General features: G+C 36.4%; 1 pseudogene; it reads right to left on the bottom strand.

Annotated features, from left to right (window-relative positions):
• Nucleotides 1-22,649: 22,649 nt before the first annotated feature.
• LOC123001007 (60S ribosomal protein L31-like) lies at nucleotides 22,650-23,012 on the bottom strand (annotated as a pseudogene).
• Nucleotides 23,013-25,641: the final 2,629 nt, after the last annotated feature.

Genomic DNA, 25,641 nt, shown 5'->3' with positions numbered 1-25,641 from the left:
GTGAATTAAGTCAAGCAGAGAAAGACAATTATCATATGGTTTCACTCATTTATGGAACATAAGAAATAGGAAGATCGGTAGGAGAAGGAAGGGAAGAATGAAGGGGGGGTAAACAGAAGGGGGAATGAACCATGAGACACTGTGGACTCTGGGAAACAAACTGAGGGGTTCGGTGGGGAGGGGGTTCGGGATTGGGATAGGCCGGTGATGGGTATTAAGGAGGGCACATATTGCATGGTGCACTGGGTGTTATACGCAAATAATGAATCATGGAACATTGCATCAAAAACTGTGGATGTACTGTATGGTGACTAATATAACAAAATAAAAATTATTAAAAAAAAGGAAATAGAATTGGAAAATAATGAAGCTGAATAAAAGAAAGAATTAGGGATCATGAGAGTAAACTTGGGGAACTCAGTGACTCCATCAGACATAATAACATTCTTATCATAGGAGTCCCAGAAGAAGAGAGGGAAAAGGGGGAAGAAGGTTTATTTGTGGAAATAAAAGCAGAAAACTTCCCTAATCTGAGGAAGGAAACAGACATCCAAATCCAGGAGGCACAGAGAACTCCCAACAAAATCAACAAAAGCAGCCCAATACCAAGACATACTGTAGTTAAATTTGCAAAATATACTGATAAAGAAAAAATCCTAAAAGCAGCAAGATGAAAGAAGTCCCTAACTTTTAAGGGAAGACCCATAAGGCTAGTTTCAGATCTCTCAAGTGAAGCTTTGCAAGCCAGAAAAGAGTGGCATGAAATATTCAATGTGCTGAATGGGAAAAGTCCACTGCCAAGAGTACTCTATCAAGCAAGAATAGAAGGGGAGATAAAGAGTTTCCCAGATAAACAAAATCTAAAGGAGTTTGTGACCACTAAACCAGCCCCGCAAGAAATATTAAAGGGGACTCTTTGAGTGGGAAAGAAAGACCAAAAGTGACAAAGACCAGAAAGGAACAGAGAAAATCTCCAAAAACAATGACAAAATAAGTAATAAAATTACACTAAATACATATCTATCAATAATTACTCTGAATGTAAATGGACTAAATACTCCAATCAAAAGACATAGGGTTTCAGAATGGATAAAAAAAAACAAGACCCATCTATATGCTGCATACAAGAGACTCATTTTAGACCTCAAGACACCTGCAGATTGAAAGTGAGGGGATAGAGAAACATTTATTATGTAAATGGATATCAGAAGAAAGCTGGAGTAGCAATGCTTGTGTCAGACAAACTAGATTTTAAACCAAAGATGAACAAGGGCACTATATCATAATAAAGGGGACTATCTAACAAGAAAATCTAACAATTGTAAATATTTATGCCCCCAATTTGGGAGCACCCAGATACAGAAAGCAATTAATAACAGACATTAAAGAACTCATTGATAATAATATAATAATAGTAGGAGACTATATACAACACTACACTTACATCAATGGACAGATCATCTAAGCAGAAAATCAGTAAGGACAGCAGCTTTGAATGACACACTGGACCAGATGGACTTAACAGATATACTCAGAACATTTCATTCTAAAGCAGCAGAATACACATTATTCTCAAGTGCACATGGGACAAATTCTCCAGAATAGATCACATAGTAGGTCACAAATCAGGCCTCAACAAGGACAGAAAGATTGAGCTCATACCATGTATATGTTCTGACCACAACACTATGAAACTTGAAGTCAACCACAAGAAAAAAATGTGGAAAAATCACAAACACATGGAAGTTAAACAACATGCTACTAAAGAATGAATGAGTCAATCAGGAAATCGAAGAAGAAATTTAAAAAATACATGGAAACAAATAAAAATGAAAACACGATGGTCCAAAACCTTTGGGATGCAGCAAAAACAACTGTAAGAGGAAAGTATATAGCAATACAGGCCTACCTCAAGAAGCAAGAAAAATCTCAAATAAAGAACCTGACTTTCCATCTAAAGGAGCTAGAAAAAGAACAAATGAAGCCTAAAGCCAGCAGAAAAAGGGCAATAATAAAGATTAGAACAGAAATAAATGATACAGAAACTAAAAAGCCAATAGAACAGATCAGTGAAACAGGAGCTGGTTCTTTGAACAAATTAATAAAATTGATAAATCCCTAGCCAGACTTATCAAAAAAAAAAAAAAAAAAAAAAGGGAAAGGACCCAAATAAATAAATTCATGAGAGAGGAGAAATAACACCAACACCACAGAAACACAAGCAGTCATAAGAGAATATCATAAAAACAGCATGCCAACAAATTGGACAACCCAGAAGAACAGATAAATTCCTAGAAACATTTAAACTATCAAAACTAAAACAGGAAGAAATGGAAATCTTGAATAGACCAATAACCAGCAAAGAAATTGAATCAGTAATCAAAAATCTCCTAACAAACAAAAGTCCAGGGTCGGATGGCTTCAGAGGGGAAATCTACCAAACACTTAAAGAAGAGTTAATACCTATTCTTCTCAAACTCTTCCAAAAACTAAAAGTGGAAGGAAAACTTTCTCAACATTTGTTGGTGGAAATGCAAACTGGTGCAGGCACTATGGAAAACAATATGGAGGTTCCTCAAAAAGTTAAAAATAGAACTCCCTTATGACTGAGTAATTGCACTACTAGGTATTTACCCAAAGGATAGAAAAATACTGATTCAAAGGGCTACATGCACCCTGATGCTTATAGCAGCATTATGAACAATTGCCTAATTATGGAAACAGCCTAAGTGTCCATCGACTGATAAATGGATAAAGAAGATGTGGTATTTGTATATACAATGGAATATTACTCAGCCATTAAGAAGAATGAAATCTTGATATTTGCAAAGATATAAATGGAGCTAGAATGTATTATGCTAAGTGAAATAAGTCAGTCAGAGAAAGACAAATACCATATGATCTCACTCATATGTGGAATTTAAGAAATGAAACATGAACATAGGGGGAAAAAAGAAGAGAGGCAAACCATACAACAGACTCTTAACTATAGAGAACAAAGTGGGGGTTGCTGGAGGGGAGATAGGCCGTGGGATGGACAAAATGGTGATGCATATTAAGGAGGGCCCTTGTGATGAGCAGTGGGTGTTGTATATAAGTGGCGAATCCCTAAATTCTATACCTAAAACTAATATTACACTGTATGTTAACTAACTGGATTTTAAATAAAAACTTGAAGATAGATAGATGGATAGATAGATAGATAGATAGATAGATAGATAAAATAAAACCCTCAAGAGTATATTTCGCATTAGAGAGTTTAACATGAGGACTATAAGGAGAAAAATAGCCAAGGACTAAAAAACTCTCCAGAGAAGATTCTCCGGAGCCCAAGATTTAACCAATTAAATAACTCAATGGCATTATAATCAGATTCAGGTTTTACTTTTTGTCAACCAAGAAAAGGAGGTGGAAGTGAAAAGAACAAAGACCTTTATTTGGGGTTTCAGAATTGTAATTCAGGGAGTATAGATTCTGGCAAAACCAGAAGAGTGTCCTGCTTGTCGGGTGAAAGCAAGGGGTTTTTATGAGAAAGAAGAGGGATAATTACAAGACTTGGATAAAAGAGGAAAACAAACTGTAGACTGGTACCAGCAGGTTACAGGTTGATCAACTATTCTTTTGATGTTAACAAAGGAAACTATTCCTGGCATGCATTAGTTAACTTCTGTCTTTAGAAAGTCCACATCAACAGTCTATGCTCTGGATGCCAGTTGTCCTGTTGATTTTTAAACCAATGCTTTATAAAATAATTGCCTCTTCTGGCCTAGTCCAAGGATCTTTTTGCCCAGTTCATGAGATCATTAGCCATTTGACTTAGGACAATGGCGCTTTCCTCAAAGTGGAGACTCGCATATCCAGAGGTTTTATACAATCCCACACTCTGAATCACTCTACAATTTTTTTTTTGATAATGTATAACTGGGTTTTAATTTTTTCTGACTTCTATACATAGGCACAACATACTGTATTAGCAAACACACACCCTTATGATTACTTAGGACAGGATGAATATGAGGATGTTTTATTTCAGAAGGCAGTATTGCAGGTAAACCTCCACCTACATTAGGCCTCTATATAATGTGAGCAGTCAGGTAATTTACTGAGAGGCATTTCTGTGGAAATAAAAGAAAAAGGTTAATAGTTCCAGCAAATTTTAAATTCAGTTTCTGAGTTTGGAGAGCAGCCAGTTGAGAGAATTTCTAGGTTTTAGGATCTAAGCATCTTCAAACAGGATGAGGGCAGGTAGTGACAATCTGACAGATGTTCCCGGTTTGCAGTTTGAATGTCTCTGGTGGTTCTTCTGAGTGGTCACATAGCAACAGGCATGAAGATGTCCACACGTGAGCTATCGTGATCTCAGAAGTTTTCTATCAAGTTGTCCAGCTTTAACTTGCATGGCTCGGGGAAAAGGGCAGTTTTAGTTTCATAGTGACTCCAATCAAAATAGTGGAGAAAATGAGAAATGTTAGTTTGGAGAGTTCTAGCCAAATGTAGAAGGAAACTAAAAGAATTCAGGATCCAGTCCAGTTTACAGGTAGAAATCAGATTCTAAAAGACAATTAATAGCACTAGATTCTGATGTCCAAAAAGGTATATCCTGAAACATAATTTTTCTCTCTATAATCATCCCCATTTCAATCAAAGATAACAAATAAGACTAAATGGTTTGCAAATTAATTCTAGTTTCAATAAATTTGACCTGATTATTTACATAATTATGGCAAAAAAACCATTGACCATATTGGCTCTTTCAAATCTTCTTTGCTGGAACTTCTCTTAAGGAATCTCAGATTGCACTTTCAGAAGTCTCTTCAAGGCTTGGAAGCCAAGCCAAGGACTTGTTCAGTTGTGTCTTGTTACAAGAATAGATTCTTATTGAAGTTATGGAAATACATATGTTGTCATGAAAAATAAGACTATTTCGAGTTTCTGAATTCTGGAGGGATCAAGTAGGGAGAAAGAGATACATGTTTCAACCTTTGTTGTAAAGATACATTTTATCAAATTGCTATAAGTTATAGATAGCTTTAAAGAGAGGAGGTAAAAAGGGTCCTTTAAGTCTAGAAAACAAAACATTTAAAAAACCAGCAATGTTTTAAATGAAGTATTAAAATTACAATCATGTTCGTTTGTTCACTCAGTGTTACCTAATTAATTCTTGTTTAGCTTGATCTTAAGTCAGCAGCTTTATGAATCAACTTTTTTTTTACCACAATTCTTTTTTTTTTTTTTTTTTTAATGTTCAGTTAACCAACATATAGTACATCATTAGTCCAATAGAGTTTTATTAATTCTTACCTAGTTCAGTGCTAGGATTTTTTCTTTTTTCTTTTCTTTTTTTTTTTTTTTAGATTTTATTTATTTATTTGACAGAGAGAGAGACAGCTAGCGAGAGAGGGAACACAGGCAGGGGGAGTGGGAGAGGAAGAAGCAGGCTCCCAGCTGAGGAGCCTGATATGGGGCTGGATCCCAGGATCCTGGGATCACACCCTGAGCCAAGGCAGACGCTTAACAACTGAGCCACCCAGGTGCCCACTGAGCCACCCAGGCGCCCCCAGTGTTAGGTTCTTAAAGTTACCAGAAACCTTCATTTTTGAGTGTTTGTGCAAGTCTTTTCCATGAATCTGTTTGAAGATAAAACTTTGCAGAAACACTTTTGTAAAAGCATCAGAGTAAAACAATAACTGTTTGCAAATGACAAAAGATTTAAAAATGGTCATGATTGAAGATATGATAAGAGTTCATTATAATGCAGTTGACAAGGAAATTTAGTTATTTCTGTGATATACAATTTAAAATTATGACTGATAGCATTATAACAGGACATCCCAGAGTTTTAGGAATTTTGTACAAATAAACTCTATGGAAAGCTTAACATCGTTTCTTATTTGACAATCCTGCCCATGAAATTTAGCATATACAAAAAGTTACATAGTTGTAAAAATTTTAGTTCTAAAATAGGAAAGACTCAATTTTCTTAAGTAATCAAAACCTGATAAAGACAAAACAATAGACTGTTATCTAGACAGATTACATTAAAGAAAAACTTTTGTTTACAGTGTTCTGTTAAGAGCAGACCAATAATCTAAGAAATCTGTCCTTTTAATGTGGAGAAAACAAAATTATAATTCTGTACTAGTAAACTTTTGATATTAAAATTCTGTCTTTTTTTTTAACTTAAATAAATTCATTCCATTCTTAACATGGCCACTTACAAAATTCCTTTCTCAAGATTTCTTTTCCACATACCTTCTACAGCTTCCTATATCCATTCAGTTTATGGTCTTTTTTTTTCTTCCTTATTTTGGAACAATCATTTTACCTTGGGACATTTATGATTTAGATATTCAGTGAATATCCATTATATAGTTTAACTTAATATAAACTTTTATATACACACATTTAAATTAACTTGTTTTTAACAGTTATACTTGGATTAGACATCAGTCACCAATCATCCTAAATTATTTTTCTTCTTGACAAATTTTGAAGATACGACTGCTTTTATTAAACCAACAAAACTTGAACTAGCTTTTATTTTTCAAAGATTATCCCAGATTATGTGAATTTGAAAAACATTTCAGTTAGTTTCTATATTTCTGAGACTAAACTTGATTTATATAAATTCTTGATTTTCTTTAAGCCAATTAAATACAGCTCTTTATAAATTAATTTTGGCAATACTACCAGGAGGTAGAAAAATGTAACATATCATAATATACATACATAAATTTACATAAACATATAGACAGACACAGAGATCTGATAACAATTGTTTTAAAAATTTTAGCCATATCTCAGGTTTAAAACTGTAAAGAATAGTTGCATCTAAATTGTGTTTCTGGCCCATGTAGTAAGTTAAGATTACCTGCTCAGATGGCCAAAGAGTTTTACTAAAGACCTTTTTTTTTTTTTAATCTGCCTGCTGTAAGGATCCTTTTAGAGCTATTTTTGGAGTCATTTTGTCTTTTTGAAGCTTCTGCATAACAATCAAAGAATGCATCCCATTGTCTCTGAGAGGTTTGGAATCCTCTTTTTTAAGGATGCCCCTTCTGGTGGATTTATTTAAATTCAAGCTTCTCCAGAGTGACTACTACAATTCCAAAAGTTCATCCATTTTACAAAAAGGCACAAGATCCTAATCAATAGCGGTACGTGTATAGGAAGCAGGAGTTTTTAAGAGGAGTGGAGAGAGTTTTAGACGAGATGTAATCCATCTTTGCCTTTAGATTCCCTAAGCTATCCGAACTATAAGGGGCCCTGTTTTTTAATAGGTGTTCCACAACACAAGGAATTACATGTTTCTTTGTGTTCTTTTGCACTGAAGAATGACTGACCAGGAAGCTTTAATAGACAAATACAGGTATGCACAATAAAGTCAGAGAGTTCAAGACATAAAGAGAACAGAGCTGGGATCCAAGAGAGACGTACCCTCAAACTCCAGGTTCAGTGAGGAAGCAGTGAGCTCAGTGAGTGCTATGGGTATCAGCATGTGGGGATCTTCTTTGGCTCCCACATCTGATGCCATGAACTGTTAAAAGTTCAGGAATAACAGAAGTAAAACCAGTTAATCACTGAAGTAGTAATTAGTACAGGCTTATTGTGCACATGCCAAAAGACAGTTTGCAAACCAGGAACGCTCAAAGCACAGAACAGTTTTTTTTTGTTTTTTTGTTTTTTGTCTTCTCAGGGAATTTTCAGGTCTGGTCCCTGTTTGTTTTTGATTTTTATAATATAATCCTCGTTGAAGTGTCATTCTGCTGCTTTTTAAAATTTTTTGCATAACACTTGATAATGATCTTTAACTTTATTTTGAATGTTTACATGTCTTGTTTTCTCCTTACTGAAATTAAAAACCAAATCCTGGCATGTTTCCTGTTTCTCCATCATAGTAACAAAATAATGACATATAATAGGTTCTAAAATAAATGTCTATTTAATTGAGTTGAAGATACCAATAAAAATAATGTTTTAAAATACATGATTATTTAAAAAATACAGTGCTTGGCAAATTAATATATTTCTTTGATCTCCTAAAGGCATACATTTAATGAGATGGAAGAGTCCAGGAAAGTATTCTGGAACCAGGGATGTTTTATACAGGGTCAACTAAGTTTAAAAAAAAAAAAAAAATCCCTGGGTCAGGTTCTTTTTCTGCTTTTTGTATGTTAAATGAAAAAGCTCAGTACTAAAATAAGTAATGGAGTTATATTACTGCTTTAGAGATCCAAATAGCAATGTATAAAGCATGCCTTCATTGGTCACTCATAAAACTGTTATTTAGCAGTCATCCCAGCCAGAACTGAACATCAGTTAATATTAAGATCTCATTGTGGATATGGCACTGTGCTAGGCATTTAGAAGGAGGCTGGAGGCACTTATTTTTATTTAGCCTCTGCTCTTACGAAGCTTACAGTTAAGATAAATGCATTGTAAGGAGCATACATATCCATACATATATTAATGAGAGGTCTAAATGATAGGATACAGAATATAGGGGAGGAGAAGAACAGAACATTTGAAAGTGTTCTGTGTTTTGATGCCACTTTGAATAGATTTGTAGAAAGGAGAGAAGATGAGTGGGGCTGGAAATGCTGAAAAGAGAAGAATAAAATGTAAATATCCTTAGTGGGAAGGCCCAGAGTTTGAACTGCTTTTGTATTTTCTTGCATTACTAGCACATAACTGGAGGGAACAATAAGTGCTTTCTAATCCCCTTAATTTTCCTTAAAATAAACCCACTGCGCAGTAAAGGCCACTCATCCTGTTTCATTGACCCTATCACCTCTTCAGACTTGCTCTTCTTTCACTTTTCTCTTCCTCTTCTGGAGAGACTTGATCTTCTGTAAGTTTCCTCATTTCTCTTTCTAGGAATACTCAGATGACCTCACTAAATTGGTGAGATTTTATGCTCTTCCTGACTCTTTTTGGCCTCTGAAAGCTCAGTTGCATTTTCTCAGCCTATAAAGAGGCACATAAAATCTAGCCAAGAGTCGACAAGCCAAGATTCCCAATCTGTCTTCTGAGCTGACCTAGCCTGACTTCCCCAGAATGCTAGGGCCCTGCTCATGATCTACAGAATTTGGCACAGGCATTGATTTCCAAATCAACGCAAAGGAAAATCAATTCTGTTGGGAATTCTGCATTGAGACTCAAATGACTTATTTCCTCAACATATAAAATGCTGCTGCATTTGTTTAGACTTGAAAGCAAGAAAGCTAATCAAAAGCCACAGAATTGGTGATTGACTCTAAATGGTTACTGTTAAGAAGTGGAGAATGAAATGCTATAGTGAAGCTACCTTAGAGATTCCACCAAGAGGTGAGACGCCAAAGTTCAAGGACAAACTACACAATTGCCTATTATCACTATCCATCTGTGCTGTCAGTTAAATCCTCTTATATTTAAATTATCACTCTTTCTCACTCTTTATATCAGATGAAAAACGAAACCTATTACTTTTATCTCAGAAATAACTATACAATTATTATCTTTTTCATCTATGCTGACTTGGTTTACTTTGCTTAATTGTTAACTTAATAAAAACTCTTTCCAACTGACTTTACCAGCATTCATAACTTCATTTAAGTCTGTGTCCCACATCCTCACTGGAGTTACTGTTATGGCCTCTTATTGTGTTGTTTCTCCCTACCCACCCAATTCATCTGTAGAAGCCCTGACTCCCCATGTGATGTATATGGAGATGGGCCTTTGGGAGGTGATTAAATTTAGATGAAGTCATGAGGGTAGAGCTTTTTATGATGGGATTATCAGTTTTAGAGACACCAGAGAGCACATCTCTCTCTCTCTGTCTGTCTTTCTTTCATGTGAGGACACAGCAAGAAGGTAACCCTCCGCAAGCCAGGAAGAGAGCTGTTATCAGAACCCAACCAGGCTGGCACCATGATCTGGGACTTCTACTCTCCAGACCTGGGAGGAAATAAACTTCTGTTGTTTAAGCTACCCAGTCGATGGCATTTTGTTTTGGCAGCCTGAGCAGACTAAGAGTTACTTTACTAAAACATACATTTTATTATGTTGCTTACTTGCTTATAAACCTTTGCTTTGTTAGGGTATGGTTCATATGCCTAGACTTCGAATACAAAGCTCATAACAATTCAATCTCATTGTACCTTATGGGTATCACCTGTGGCATGTGTCTATTTGCTCAGTGCTCGATTCACACTGAACTTTCACCACTCCTCAAATAACGCTTGTCCTGTTACTACTCTAAGTGTTTGCACATACTATACTGGTAGCTCTGCCTTTCCCTGTGTCTTAGCTAAACAAAACTCTTTAAAGATCAGATTTCATCATCTTAATGAAATATGCTATCATTGTGTTCCCACAGTGTTTTCTTCACACCTCAATTGTAGCAGATGTTAGACTGATGGGGCTGCGTCGTCACCGTCCATGGTCATAACCGTTTGCTCTGCTAGCCTACAAGAGCTGAAAAGCCAAGTGCCCTTTCTTACTCATCTTCATGTTTACAATCCCCAGGAAAATTCCTGGTACATATTAGATACTCAATAAATACTTATAGGTGGAAGGAAGGAAGGAAGGAAGGAAGGAAGGAAGGAAGGAAGGAAGGAAGGAAGAAGGAAAGAAGGAAGGGGAAGAAGCAAAGGAAGAAAGAGGGAAAGAAAGGATTTGGGGTTGGCAGGTCAAGTCAGTAAGCTATGTTAATAGATTTTGCCTTTCTCACCTAGGAAACCCCAGGCATTGTTGCTTTCTAAACCAAAAGAGGAAAATATTTTATTACCTTAGTGGATAATTAAGATAAATGTCTCTAAACCATTGTTATCCTCAGTCCCACCCTCCTAGTTGCATAATCTTGGATAGCTGTTGACAATAGATTTTTTCACTCCTACTGTTTTCTACATTTTGAGAAAGTGTGTAGGAAAAATGCGTTTTTAGGTGGAAATAAGTCCAGTGAACAATTATTAGAGGAAAGAGATACTAATGCATAGTAATCATTCACTCACTTTGGCCTTTTGGGGCTCTTTAGTCAGAATAGAACTTGGATATTGTTATGAACAAAAGAGCCAAGTCCATGTGTTGGGAAAAGATGCAGGAAGGATCAAATGGCATTTTTCTTCTAATATATTTTGACAAACTTCTTTCCACATCATGTATAATAAGGTTGTCTATAAGATTTTTCTGTTTATTTGAAGATAAAAGGTAAGAGGAAGGAAAAGCGATATTTAAAACTCACACCACCTGTATCTGTGTCTGTCCTCTAATAGAGATGGTGTAATTTGTACCAACAGGGAGATGGAGCAATTTCTCTCCTTAGCAGAAACTGGTGAAGAAGTAGGTGGTGTGAGATCCCTACTACAAGACTCATTAATGTTTACTAGAGAATTCAGTCTTCAGAAGTGTGAACAAAGGCCCAGGGCTCCAGATAGGGGCTAAAGAAAGCAGAATTTTTTGGCACAGAAATGAAAGAGGCTTGCTTTCTTCTTTATTCCTTTCTTCCTCTTCCCTCCCCTCCTCTCCCCTCCCCTCCCCTCCCCTCCCCTCTCCTCTCCTTACCTCTCCTCTCCTTTTCCTTTGCCTTTTCCCTTCCTTTTCCTTCCCTTTCTCCCTTTCTCCTTTTCTCCTTTTCCGTCTCTCCCTCTCCCTCCCTTCCTTCCTTTCTCTTTTCTTTTTCCTTTTCTCTTCTCTTCCCCCCCCCTTCTTCTCTTCTTCTCTCTCTCTCTTTTTGGTAATAATCAGTGAAGAGAAAAAGAAGCTAGGTGAATGTCTAGGTGGGGGAGGCTGAGGCCCAATCTGGTGGAAATATCTAACAGAACATTTTAAGAACAGAAGATTAGCTCTGAAATGACAACTTGAACATGTGGGTCTACTTCTATCTCTCTCCCTCAATTTCCAATAGAATGAAAGAAAATATGCATACACATGTGATTGATACCATAATATTGCCGGAAAAAGAGAAAGCTAGCAGTACTTGAGGGTTTCAAGGAAATCTTCAAAGAGTGAAAGGAGAATGATGAGGAAAAGTGAGAAGAGTGATCCATTGGCTCAATACAGCAGAATAAGATCAGTCTTTGGAGCAGGACCCCCAGATAATCTTAAGAGTCAAATCAGAAAGAGCCTGAGTAGGCTGGGGTGGAGTGGGGGGACATCAGAAAGGTTGGGCCCAGATGGCACCATCATCTCCATCCTGTACATTCACAATTATGATATTTTTTTCTGCAGGAAGTTTCACCAGGTGGAGAGTATGCTGTGTAGTATAGGAAAGGAAGAAGTCAAATCAAGTTGGAAGTAATGCTGTATCCCCTAAGTAAATGTGGAGTGAAATATGAAGGAAAGGCGGTTCTTCCTAGCATTGAAATATACCAAAATTTTCCACTGCCAGAGAACCTAGAGCCTTCCTATCGACTCTGTACTCACATACCTGAAAGCCTACAGAGCTTTCCATCTGCCTTTCCATAAAAAAAAAAAAAAAAAAAAAAAAAAAAAAAAAAAAAAAATCCTGTTAGGATAAAAGACCTGAAACAACTACAGAGGAAAACTGAATAAAAGAAATAAAATAAAATAGGATTAGCAATTACACTAATCAACCTATAACCATCAACTAAGATCCAAGCATTCTTAGTATGGAATAAAACCAATAATAGAACAGAAAAAACAACAATAAAAAATGGAATAACTGACACCCAAGGAAACAGGTAGTTGAAAACACAAAAAAAGATCCTGTGGAAGCCAGTGGAAAAGTATTGGGAGGACTTTGGGGGAAGGTTGGTCAATGTGATTAAGGCTTCTGTGTTTGCTAATTGGTGCTTATGGAAGTTAGGTTTCTACCCCTGCATAGAGACTGGGAGATAGAGGCACTATTTCCTTTGGTGATTACATTTCAAAAGGGTAGCTCCCAGGTCTTTGGGAAAGACATCTTTGTGTTATAAAACCGGTAAAAGACAATTATCATATGATTTCTCTCATCTATGGAACATAAGAACTAGGAAGACTGGTAGGGGAAGAAAGGGGGGGTAATCAGAAGGGGGAATGAAGCATGAGAGACTATGGACTCTGAGAAACAAACTGAGGGCTTCAGAGGGGAGGGGGGTGGGGGAATGGGATAGACTGGTGATGGGTAGTAAGGAGGGCACGTATTGCATGGTGCACTGGGTGTTATACGCAACTAATGAATCATCGAACTTTACATCAGAAACCAGGGATGTACTGTATGGTGACTAACATAATATAATAAAAAATACATTAAATAAAAAAAAAAGAAAAAAAGGCTGGGAGAAGATTTACAAGTCAAAGGGGGCAGCGAAAGTGTTTACAGTGGCAAGTTCTCTAAAGTACGTGCACTTAAAAACTGGGACGTCAGGAAGAAACTTGTCTAAGGCAGCTGAGTGGAACATTAAGGCCATTTTGGTTCCCACTGTGTATAGAAAGTGGGCTCTGGGTAAGGGTTTCTTGAAGGCATGTAAGCTACTTCCTTTTAAATTGCCATAAAATATCTGTACAAATTTCCACAAATTTATCTTATAGTTCTGAAGATCAGGTAACTCACTGGTGAGTTGTTAGCAGGACTGATTCCTTCTGAAGGCTCTTGTGGAGAATCATTTCTCTGCCTTTTCCAGATTCTAGAGCCAACATACATACCTTGGCTTGTGATTCTTTCTTCCATTTTTGAAGCCAGCAATATAGTGTCTTCTCTTCTCTCTGATCACTTTCCGTGGTCACATCTCCTTCTCTGACTCTGACCTTCCTACCTCCTTTTAGGGAACTCTTTATTGGGCCTACCCAGACAATCCAAGATAATCTCTCCATCTTAATTATATTTGCAAAGTCTGTTTTTGCCATTTAAGGAAACATATTCACAGATTTGGGGGATTAGGATATGGGCGTCTTTAGGATGCCATTACTCTGCCTCCCACTACTTTGTAGTGTGCTATTTGCTTGCTGCTGTCAATTCAGGACAATCGATCTAATACCCTGCATCTGTTTCTACCCTGTCTGTAGGCTAGGTAAAAAGCCTGGGAAAAAGGATCTACATACACATGTGCACATGAGCATACATTACAGAATCACTAACACAGTCCCTTTCACCTGAACTGACAGTTCTCTTACACGGTATACATGGATCCATGTCTGCAGTCCCAGAAAACATGACTTCCCTCAGGCTGGGGACTTCCTGGCCTCTCTTCTCCGCCCAAGATGAAGTGTTATCTAATAGTCTTACCTATCCAGATGTGTTCCTGATGATGATGCTGGTTTCACTTGCAAATTCCCATGTAATGCTGAGCCCTCTGGTTTGGGATTTTAATTTCACTGGATAATGATCTTGGTGATTTTAAACATTTCCTGTTGCTTGTTAAACTGCCTGCCCGATTCAGCTCCAAATAACAGCTTTAAGTACACAAGTGAAAATTTAGCTCCTAGTATTTAACAACTACTATAATTTTAAAATCTACTTTCAATTAAGTAACCTTGTAATTCTAAAAAGTGGTTGTGTTCCACATAAGTGCTGAAATGCCAACTGAATACAAGTCCACTTTATGTCTGGCAGAAACTGCATGGTTGTCATGTGGCCTAGCATTGAAAAGCTCATTCAGTAGTGGTACTGACATGACTGGTAAAGTGTGGCATGTACTGTTTGTCTTTACACATCTCCCCGTGATGTCAGAACAATCCCCAGTAATCAAAAGAAATGAAAAGAGCTAGAATAAAGTATTTGTTAAATCTAAATATACAGAATTGACATTTTCAAGGAAATGTGCATAAGGAATGTATTGATTTAGGAAATGAAGATCATTTAGGATTCTGGAAGCAGGGTAGCTTTTGCGAATATGACAGTAATCTCTTAGTTGCCAAAACTCTATGTGGATGGACTCAGTTTTTCAAAGAGAAGGATAATCTTTAAGGCAGTACCCCTTTTAGAGAGTTAGCCTAATAGAACTCAGTCATTAAAGAAGTCAAGTCCAATTTTCATATCAAATTTCCTTCATATTTAAAAAATTAAGGTTAAAATTAGTGCACATAGTTGACCTTAGAAGTGAGACAAAGAACTTACATAGAGTGCTTAGAGGTGCTATTTGCTGCAAAATATGCTTGAAATCCATCAGCTGAGCACTTCTTGGACTCCAGATGTATACAGTTACAAGAAAAAGCAGAATTGCTATAAAAAGAATAGAATCTGTCACAGTTTAATATACAAAGGTAAGACTGTATCTATGGTTTAAAATGAAATAAAGAGCAATTTATCATGAATGCTATAGCTTTTGTTCCTCTGGAAATGTTTATCTCATAATTGGGTCTTTTCTTTTCTTTCTTTCTTTCTTTCTTTCTTTCTTTCTTTCTTTCTTTCTTTCTTTCTTTCTTTCTTTCTTCTTCCTTTTTTTTTTTAAAAAAATAAACATCATTGAAAACATTTTATCAGAATTTCATATTTTTTTTATTTGTAAGACATTATATTTCAACAGATGTAGGTCAAAAATGTGCAAGTTTGGGGTTTTTTCTCTTTGTTATTTTCTCTTAGCTTTTTTTCAGACCATCGTTCAGCCTTGGAGAATTGTTTTGATTAGAGAGAGGTCTTTGAGAGGGTGTGCAGTGCTTCCTGGCTTGTGCAGGCAGGCAGGCAGTTTTCTTTTTGTCTTTTTATCTGGCCAAGGACATCTACATATTATGTCAATAGGCACACAGAAATTTGTAGACTGGAGTTGAGCACAAATTTCTTTTTCTCCATAGACACAGAACTAAAAATACCAAATTAAACACATTTATACTTGAGAGGGCTCAGGATTTGTCCTTAGCCTGCATTGGTGTATATTCTCCTTTTCAATATGTACTTTTTTAAATGCCAGGAGAAATTTGAACAATGTTAAAGCAGAAATGAATTGATGATGTATGTCGATTTTATTTCAATCCCTCAAGTTCTGCAATGGACAGAACTGTGGTTTACATCTAGCCCATGAAACCTGATTTACCCAATGACCCTGTTGGATACCTGGTGATTTTATTTTTCATCAGTGTTATGGCTCTATTGCCCCCACTGAAAGATACATATTTAATTCAAACATTTGAAGAGGCTGTGAAAACATATATTTAAATATGTTTATCACATATCACAAAGAACTTTTGAGGCAATCAAAAAAGGTTTCAAGTGAAAGAGAAAAGACTTTCTTTTTTTTCACTGTAGTGATGCTCAATGGCATTGTTTTGATTGATATAGAATAGTGTGATAAAGGCTGTTAGCTGACTAGCTGGGATCTATCAATTTGAATTTATATGTGGAATAATTAACTTGATACTAAGCAAGAGCAATCCTCCAGATTCCAACATAAAGTTGTAACACCAAGCCTGGTATGGGGGCGTTCAATCAAACTCATTGTAGCAAATAGGTTTCTGAGTGTGGATTTTCCTTTCATGCAGAGAATGGACTGATTATTTTCTCAAACAATAAACATTTCGGGGGGGGGGGTTTGAAACTGATTACTCTGTTGTTTCTATTACTCATGGATCAGCTGGCTATATTCAGTGACAAAAGTAGGAGCTAAACTCATCTTAGTTGTTGCCCACAATTTATGAAGAGATAATCCAGTTCATAGAAAATGAGGTACTTCAAGTATTCGACAAATAGAGAGTATTTCTCTGTCAGCATGGATTCACGTTCAAATATGTCTCATACTGATCTCTGGACTATTGCTGTATGCCACGTTGATCCATGCAGGAATAATTGTAAAGAGTTTCCAGGATTTCTTTTACTATCAGAAAAAACACGCTTGAATCACTTTGCCCATGGTTTATAGTGAAAAACATGAGTCTGAGCATTTTGAGCTTATAGCCGTGGATAAGGTGTATGATTTGTTTGGTGCTGAGTTCTGTGACACCAAAAGTAAATTACTGTTGGGGGGGATATGGCAGGGGAGATCCTATTATTAAAAAAAAAAAAAAAGGTGTTTTGTTTTGTTTTGTTTTAGCAGCAAGGATTTTTAAGGTTCAAATTTTTATTTTTAAATTTCCTGGCTTGAATTTACTGGTCAGCCTTATTGCCATCTCATAAAAACATGTGGTTTTTAAACTGATGGAACAGGTGAACACAGGTTATGCCTTTTTCCTCTGTCAATGTTATGAAAATATCCTGGTGTCCTAGAAGAATTGCCAACAAATTAAAATAAATAGAATGTCATAATATTTATTTAAATTGAATAGCAAATGCATATAAAACATCCCTGATATTGTGCATGTCCTCTGACCCAGAGAAGTTAAGAATGGAGAAAATAATCATGCGTGAGCCAAGATTTTGCTGTATAACCATAGCAGATTAAAATCGGTAAAATTAGGTAAAACAACTTGACAGTTTAGTTATGGTCTGAATAAACATATTGAGATATAAAGGGGTGCCTGGGTGGCTCAGTTGGTTAAGCGTCCAACTCTTGATCTCAGCTCAGGTCTTGATCTCAGGTTCTTGATCTCAGGGTCATGAGTTTTTAAAAAACAAAAAACAAAACCAGCATATTGAGGTATATATAATCTAGCAAAGATTTAAGTAAGGGAGACTCATACTTTACAGCAATGATAAGCTCTTATATTCAGTAAAAATGTATCAAGCACCTACTGTATGTCAGACACAACTCTAGGTACTGAGTAAAAAGCAATAAAGAAGATAAACAGGGTTGTGATCTTACTCAATTTCCATTATATATAGAAGGATTGACAGTGATAGAAAAGCATGTTTAACATATATTTTAAGTGGGAAAATGAGGTGTCTTAACTTGGGTTCCCTGGAAGCAGATCCAATAGCAGATAATTTATGTGCTGTTATTTTATTAGGGAGTGTAACCCCAGGAAGCAGAAGTGAGAGACAGGGGGGCGCCTAGGTGGCGCAGTCGTTAAGCGTCTGCCTTCAGCTCAGGGCGTGATCCCAGCATTCTGGGATCGAGCCCCACATCAGGCTCCTCTGCTGGGAGCCTGCTTCTTCCTCTCCCACTCCCCCTGCTTGTGTTCCCTCTCTCGCTGGCTGTCTGTCTCTGTCAAATAAATAAATAAAATCTTTAAAAAAAAAATGAAGTGAGAGACAGGGAGAGTGAGGCACGGAAGGGAGAGTCAGCATTTGGAGAAGTCATTATTGATATGCTCACTACTAAGTGAAACCAATGATGAGACCAGTGAGACTGAGTCCTTCTTAAGAAGCCATAAAAACTATGTATCAGGACTTTGTAAAGTGGGAGTTGCTAATAGAAAGGGGGAAGAATGTGTCTACTGGCGTCAGTTGGTCAGTTTTCCCCTGTGGGGAGTTCACACCTCCATACCTCCTGGTTACTCATTAGTGAGGGTGGGCACTGAGTGGGTTCATCTATGAGCATCGCCAAGGCATGTCAGGTGTCCCTGTGTGAAGCAGGTCAGAGCCCACCCAGGAGAGGCCTGAGCAACCTATGCATGTAAAATATTGAATAGGTTACAGAGTAGTATGAATACTATGATCCTATTTTTGGTATAGAAATCCTTACAGTATTAACAATGATTATAGTTGGGTTTTGGGAATATGGTTGGTATTTATTTTATTTTATCTGTTTTTATATTTTTTCCTGTAGTGATTATGATTGCTTTTTTAAAAAAAAATTTATTTATTTATTAGAGAGAGAGACAGAGATCACAAGCAGGGGGAGGGGAAGCCAGAGGGAGAAGCAGACTCCCCGCTGAGCAGGGAGCCTGATACGGGACTTGATCCTAGGACCCTGGGATCATGACCTGAGCTGAAGGCAGATGCTTAACCAACTGAGCCACCCAGGGGTCCCATGATTGCTTTTATCATAAGAAAAAATTAAAAATTAATTTTTAAAATGGAATTTTATTACTCTCCATATTTAACAAATTCTCATTTTCTGCAATGGTTTGTTATTTACTTAAATTTGGCCTAATTTATCCAAACTTATTTTGGTAAATAAGATGAAAAAGGATTATCAGCTCCAGCAAGTGATCAAGCTGTCAAATCAATTAAGAATTCCTTATAATCTGTATATATAAAAAAGTGCTATTGACCCCATTGTCATAGGATATGTCACTGAACACTATGAGTTTACAAGTAATAGGTAAGATGGGAAATAAATGTAAACAAATATATAAAATGTGTAAAATATTTAGCATGTTAGAATGTAAATAAACCTTTTGTATGGAGAAAAATTAAGTGTGGAGCAGAGAAGGGGAGTGTGGGTGCAATTTTAGACAAGGTGGCCAAGAATGCCTCACTGCAAGGTTGACATTGGAGAAGGAGGTGAGGGAAGTGAGGGAGTGATCCTAGAGGTAATTTAGGACTAGAACATTCCCAGAGGTGAAACAAGTGCAAAGCTTTGATATGGAAGCGTGCCTGGCATGTTCAAGGAACAGCAAGGAGGCTGGAGTGGAGAAGCTGGGTAAGAAGAAAAATAGAACTACAGTGTTTTATATAGCAGGTGCTCAATAAACATTAGCTGAATTGCAGTAAATCTAGTTTTGAAATTGTGAGCTCCACAGCCTATATATTATATATAGTTCTAAGGCTTAGTATAATGTCTGGCAGAGAGTAGATTTGCAGAATTAATTAATTCTCATATCCTTGCATTCTCCAAGATGCTAATTTATATTTTAGAAATATATTATAATTTCACAGTTTTATGTATTGGTGCTTGCTGTGCTTTATTTAACTTCCTGTTGGATGGTAAGTTTTATGAGGGCAGGACTATGTGTATTTTATTTGTTGCTGTAGTTCCACCTTAGCACAATTAAAAAAAAAATAACTTGCCACCTTTCCAGTGGGAATTTCAGGGACAAGTAAATTCAAGGTGTAAATGAGGTAATTAGCTAGAATTAAATTCACTTAAAAAATTAACCCAATCATTGCTCTTCTAAGCAGAAATATTCTGAGATAAATTGTGGAGGAGGTAGGGACAACCGTGTCAAAACTGGCAAAATGGCAGCATGATGGAGGCTCTCCGAGAGATTAGATTCTCCGAGCTGGCAACAGTGGCCATTTTACAGGAAAGTGGATGATGTTCTTTCTTCATAGCTTCCTTCACTCTGGTGTATTTTCCTCAAATATGTAGAATGAAAATAAACAGATTTTTAAAGGAACACAGAGTGCCAGCCTGCTCTTCCATATTCATACTTGGTGCCTCAAGGCTTTCAAGTAGAATCGTTCCTTGTACTCTGAATGTTTTTCTCATCCCCTCTGAGAAGCCTTGCCTATCTCCAAGACTAGTTCAGATCTGCCTTTTTATATGCTCTCTCAGCACCATGATTTCTCCAAGATACCTTCCAACTGTCCTGTAATTAAATAACCACTAGGAAATTACCTGTTGAGCTTTGTCGTCCCCATGGAAGTATGTAAGGTCTGCAGGACAAGGGCCATGTCTCTCTTGGTCATCTGCCTGTCTCTGATACTTGGCTAGTCTTTGAAACATAGAACATACTCCATTTAAAAGAGGTAAGAAATTATTGTTCAGATAAACATAATTTTAACTAAGATCACACCCAGCTGTTTTTCTTAAGAGTCTTAATTTAAGAATGTTAACTGAATCAGGTAATACAGAAATAAAGTGCCTATAAATGGAAAGAAAACAAGTTAAAGCTCTGGCTGCTGATGGTACTTCCAGTTACACTAAAAATATCACCTAGTATCTTATTAATACCCTGTCATGCAGATATGATCAAGTTAACTTACCTCACAGAAATAATGAAAATCTGTCATATATCAGCTTCTGCTTCATGTTATACTCTGATGCCAACTATGTGTCTCTTTTTAAAGATTGTAATACTTTATTTTTTATATTGGTTCAGCATGAAGTTATAGCAAACTACAGAATTCTGCTACAATTACCAAACACTGCATAATTTCTGTCTAATTATACAGAACTAATGTGCAACCTCTCTGTATTAATAATAAAGCAATTAACCTAAAATACCAAATTGGTGTGAGTTCCTTGACTATTTTCTCATTACCACAGTCTGTTCCTGGTTTTGAACAATTGTACATTGTTACTGTTAGCTCCAGATTAAGTATATTTTTACATCTATCACAATAGCCTTAACACTCATCACCTCCAATTTTCTCACCTTTCCCTTTCCCCCAAATTTATGTGTATGAAAAAAGGTGATGTCTGCAATAGGAGTTCATTATAAATCAGATGCATTTATGGACAATTAGAAATGTTAAGAGACATAATATATTATCATAACCTTCTGCATTTATTTTTTTCCTTTTTTTAAATACCAATAGATCTTGTAGGAGACACTTCCATTGTGTCTGACACTTCTGATGTTATGGTGTCAATGTAAGTATGTGTGAAAACCATTACCTTGTCAATTCTGTGATGTCAATGGCAACTTGATGTCAATGAAAATGTATAAGGTTCTTCCATTATCATCCTAACAGCTTCTGTAGTCTTTTCAATATATCAAAAGACACTAGTCTGTAAGAAAGACTAACTGCCCAAAATTGCTGCCTGCATTTCTTAAAATTAAAGCTGGGGCATTGCATTATGATTTCTCTTTACAGCCAGCAGTAGAAAAAATATGTAGAATCACAAATAAATAAAATAATAAGCAGTTATTTTTGTTTTGTGGTTAAGAACGTAAAATGACTTACTGTTTTGAATTTTTAGAATTCAAATGGCTGGTGCACATAACAGGGAAAATTCTTATTTATAAGTGGAAATAATGAAGAGAACTTCAGCTGTAGACAATGCTATGTTGAAAATACACTAGGAAACACTCAAAAAAGTAGGAAGGTCACTGGAAGCAATTACCTTACCTAAAATTATGCCCATCAAAAGCAGCAGTGTCCCTGTTGTGATATTGAACTGTTTCATGTAGTGATTTCCTAGGCAGAGAGTAATCATGGCATATCACTAATCTTAGGTAAATAACAGTTAGGTCCTTGTATAATAAAATAAGTATGGATTGCGTTGTGCTTTCACACCATTTATGTTTTCTTTTTCCCATATGTACAGTGTGGTTTAGCAAGGCTCACTCACTTTTTAAATGACTCTTTAAGCATAAATTTTGCCCCAGTTTGCTTTGGCAGATGTTGAGTACTTCTAACAGTACTTGAATGCATACTTTTGCCATGCAAAATGCACACGCACATGCAAATAGTGGCATCGTTTGCTTTAGGTTCTAATCACTGGAGGTGATAGGATTTGTGAACTTATAAAATATTAGGAATTTGTTTCATTATTTTTAGCAGTTTGCCTATTAGTTTGGCACATAAAGTTCTTAGAATAAGAGAATTTTTTTTTTTTAATTTTAGGAATATGTACTGTGTGCATGTGTGATCTTACTTTAAAAAACCTGACATTGTGAAGGGGCACCGAAATAAGCATACAGGTAGATTACAATTCCAAGAGGTTTTTTTTTTTTTTTTTAAGTGTTCCATCCTGAAGTCTTGGGAGACTTTGCAAAAGACACCTATGTCATTCGAGGTGTCTTAGTGTAAGTGTAGGGTTTTCTAGGTAAATTGTATATGGAATGAGATTATTGGCAGAAGAAATGAGCTGATACATAATAAAAATTCTGTCACAATAAGTGTATGTGTAAATGATGTGTATTTGTGTATGTATGTATATAATCATGTAACAATGTTATAATTTGATACATAGCCATAAAAAGTACATATTTATTATTTTTTTTGGCAGTTTTATTCCTTTATTTGATAATCAGCAGTTAGTTCTCATCCACATTAACTGTAGACTTTTTAAAGTGGTGACAGGTACCTTGGTAACCAGCATATAGAGCTTCATCCTTGTTAAGTTTTCTGGACAACCATACATGGATATGGTATGGAACATTCCTCATTCTTTGGCCAAGACAGCTTTGTTGAGCTTGGTGACAATGCACACATCCAGAGTTCCCATCTCCTTCATGGCAAATTTCTGGATTTCTTTGTGTGCCCAAGGGGCACACTTTTTGAAACCCACTCCATGGATGAGCTTGTGGATGTTGATGGTGTATTCTCTGGTCACAAGCTCATTGATGGCAGAACAGCCCTTCTTCTCACCATCCTTCTTTGTAGGCGCCATTCTGCCAGGTCCTGGTTGGAAAAGCACATCTCATTTTTAATTTGGGGATCAAAATATGTTTTACCTGTATTATCTGGGTCTAAATTTAGCGTTTTCCCCTAATCCTTTACTGATTATTTTGGGGAAGGGGGCATTTTAGCATTTGCAAAAAGGGTCAGAAAGTGATCAAAGCTTTTGGACTTCAAATGAATTCATTTGCTATTTTGAGCAATTTGATGAAAATTTGAGAAGAAAGTTAGTGATTGAATTAGATAAGACTTTTATTTATGTATTAATTTTAAAATTTTTATTTATTTATTCAAGAGTGAGAGAGAGACAGAGCACATGCAAGAGCTGGGGCGGGGGGGCAAAGGGAGATGGAGAGAAGCAGACTTCCCGCTGAGCAAGGAGCCCAACATGGAGCTTGATCCCAGGACTCTGGGATCATGAGCTCAGCTGAAGGCAGATACTTAACTGACTGAGCCACCCAGGTAGACCAAGAAAAGACTTTTAAAAATTACCTATGGATTTCAGTGAATGTATGGATATATTTAATGTGTATATTCCATGATTTCCTATTTGCAGAATAATCAAGAGTTGGCCAGATGTTATTTTTTTAAGATTTATTTCTTTATTTTTAAGAGAGAAAGAGAGGAGGGCAGAGGGAGAGGGAGAGAGAGCATCTCAAGCAGACTCCCCACTCAGTGCAGAGCCTAACCTGGAGCTGGATCTGATGACCCTGAGACCATGACCTGAGCCAAAATCAAGAGTCACACATTTAACTGGCTGAGCCACCAAGGTACCCCAAGAGTTGACCACATTTTAAAGCAGATTCCTGTGTGTGTGTGTGGTACTGCAGATTATGGAAACTTTTTTGAGAATGCCATTTTCTGTCTTATGGTATGAACCAAAAGAAGATACTATTAAAAAGGAAACCATCAAGCTTAATAGTCCCTTTCAAAGTTGGAAGCCCTGTAGATGAATTCCGATGGATATATAATGTACTTCTTTATTTTCACCCATATGCAGGTTTGGAGTGGTGGGAAGAGGGAATGAGAGCAAGAGAGTAAGAGAAAGAGAGGATGAGAATGTGGTATGTATGTATCCATCATATCTAGAGATGGAAGGAGAAATAAAAAAAAATTAATAGAAGGGACAGAGGAGAACAAGAAACTGTTGCTACCTGGAGGAAATAATAAATACTAAGCTGAAAAGCTCTGATCTCAACCATGAGATTTGGCATCTCTCCAGTTGGAGAAGACCCTTTTAGAAAACATGCTCTCTTCCTCACAGTGTTCTATTTTCCCATTTGTGAGAGTGAAAAGAGAAGGCACCACTAAGAAAGATGTTCTCCAAACTTATTTAACAATTTTCCAATTGTGAATCAGGTACATCCTTAGACAGCGTGAATCACATGGCAGCAGCATCCTTCATACCCCAAATCTAAGACATTGTAGGAAATTCAGACTGTATTTTCATTCTAAAGACAATAGTGACATTGAAAAGAAACCAGAGCTGCTTACCTCAAAATGTGAATCAAACTGCAGGGGGGTGGTAGTTAAAAATATTCCCCCAGCCTGGCTTGATTTTCTTTAGGATGGATGATTGTCATTCTTCCCTAGCATGAGCAGTTTAGGTAAAGCTGGGTGCCTTTTCTTACATTAACTCATTGTATGCTTTCCTAATCTTTCTGTTTTATTGTTGTCAAAAGGCAGAGATAGTGAAAGACAGCACATTCCAAACTAAAAGTTGGCTTCCTCAGCTAAGGCAAGTGTTATCCCTGAGGTCAAGGACTGTCTGAATCAATAGCACACCATTCTGTATTGTTCAATTTAAATGGTGAGTCAGTTCACATAATCCAAATTCTTGTCAGTTGCAAAAGAACTCTTTAAAAATACCTTGCTGCCATCCATTTCTTAAAACTGATTAGCAGCAAATTACTAGAGACCATTCTATCAATGCATCAGTATATCTTGATGCACTAGTGATTGGGCAGGGTAGTGTTTTTCTTCATATTTAGCTGCTTATCAAGTACTTTTTGATACATACATATTTATTTTCAAGCACCATTTAGAAAATATTAACTAGAGTTGCTGCATCCACAGAAATTTTAAGCCACTTATTTTGTTTCCAATTAACAAATGTATTTCAAAGGCGGTGAAAGCTGATTAAAAAACCTGCCACACAGCCACTTTATAATACAAAATAATTTATCTGAAATGAAATTCAAAATTTAAAAATAGACTCTCTTTGCCAAGCATATAACAGTTAATAGTGCCTTGATTTTTCTTTTTTTTCTTTTTTAAAAAAGCATTTGCTTATACTTTGACATACTTAGCACACTAAATTCCAACTTAAAAATAATTTTGTATAATACTGAGTAATTCCATTGAGCTGAATATATCTAGTCATTATTTCCCAACATTTATCAAGAATTTATAGTATCTCAGGGACTATTTTATGTTATTTTATTCAGGTTTCACAAAAATCCTATGAAGTAAGATGCTATTATCTCCATTCTATGGATGAGAAGACTGATGTGACATTGAATAACTTGTCCTAACATCTGCCTGGCTATTAAAAGCTATAATTGGAATTCACACCCAGTGCTGTGTAATTACATAGCCAATGTATGTTCAACCATGCCATT

Source organism: Ursus arctos, unplaced genomic scaffold (assembly GCF_023065955.2).
Source record: "Ursus arctos isolate Adak ecotype North America unplaced genomic scaffold, UrsArc2.0 scaffold_12, whole genome shotgun sequence".
In the NCBI taxonomy this organism is placed as follows: domain Eukaryota; kingdom Metazoa; phylum Chordata; class Mammalia; order Carnivora; family Ursidae; genus Ursus; species Ursus arctos.
The sequence above is the reverse complement of the archived record's forward strand: the minus strand, read 5'-3'. Positions and strand labels throughout refer to the sequence as shown.